Source organism: Pyxicephalus adspersus, chromosome 1, assembly GCF_032062135.1.
Source record: "Pyxicephalus adspersus chromosome 1, UCB_Pads_2.0, whole genome shotgun sequence".
Classification (NCBI taxonomy): domain Eukaryota; kingdom Metazoa; phylum Chordata; class Amphibia; order Anura; family Pyxicephalidae; genus Pyxicephalus; species Pyxicephalus adspersus.
Window position 1 is genome coordinate 37,075,543 of NC_092858.1, and position 1,449 is coordinate 37,076,991.

Below are 1,449 nucleotides of genomic sequence, written 5' to 3' on the forward strand. Positions count from 1 at the left end.
TTTTTGTTCAACCCACTGAATTAAAGATGAAAGTCTGCAGTTTAACTGCATCTGAGTTGTTTCATTTAAAACTAATTGTGGTAATGTACAGAACCAAAATTCGAAAAAAGTTGTCCAGGAATCAGCCAACCAATCAGTAAAGTAATTAGTAAAGGGAAGGGTCCAAAACCTGACTAAAGATTTTTTTTTTTTTATCCAAAGACCTTAATAAGCAATTGTCTAATCTTGTTTATGTAAAGAATATAAGAATGAGTAAACATTTGTATTCCATCCTAAACTGCAATAAATAAAACAAAAACAAAAACAAACTGCTTTCTTGTGTTATTGCAGTGCTGAACAAACAGGACAAATTCATAGCGAGAGGGCTGGCTCATACCAAAGCCCCAATTATTTAGAAATCAGCTGGACTTTGAATTAGGAAGTAATGAAAAGTTGGTATTTGGATATAAAGTAAGCTAAGATGCGATCATAACTTTAGGGATCTCCTTATAAATCACTGTATGATGAATAAACACAAACTTACCCGTCACCCCAGTATTTGCACACTAGTTAGTTATCCTCACAGCAAGGGGAAGAATGCACCCTATAATAAAAGGGTATTGGAACAATTTATTGAGGATAAGAAATAGTGCCACACATTTTATTAAAAAAAATCTGTGAAGACTGCCTGTTTACACTTTCAATGGTTATTTGTTTCAATGCCTGTGCAGAATTTGAAAGCTTTGTCTGACCTTTAAATTCCTGTTTTAGCAAGTCACTTATGAACAATTAATTCATAATGGTCACATATTAAAAAATACTTAAATCGATATTTCATATTGTTTTGTGTAAGACTAACAAGGCCTCTAGTATAGGTCTTTAAATTAAACTATGGATGAGGGAAAATCCACAGATAGAGCAAAATGTGCCAGCTGGGATGTAGAGACTCAAGAGGAAAGGACCACAAAGGACCAAAACTAGAATATATCTGCACTGTATCTAAATGCCCTTTAATCATTACATGAAAAATTCTAACCTGGTAGGTGCAGCTTCAGCAATCCAGAAATCCATGGTCTGAGCATTTATATATTGTTAAACTTTCAGGATGTGACATGACATGTTATCTACTATTACATCCTTTTAGGTGCATTCATCTTTAAAATTACTTGAAAAAAACAAGCCACAGCTGTACACTGTAAGGTCAGTTCACAGTCTTTAACACAAGGATACAGCTTTCCTATTTGTAAATACACTACTTAAAAAAACAAAACATATTTTGGTGTTTTGTTCTCGAGATCTAGGTCTTATTTATTCCTTTTGCACATTGAGTAATTTTAACACACAGAAAACCACTCCAATCACACCTTTGTTTTCTTATTTCACAGAAACAAAAGAATAAAGCTTTTTTTCCTTTTATTATATGTAATAATGTATGAACAGAGAAATCTCAAGTAGTGCATTTTGTTGGCA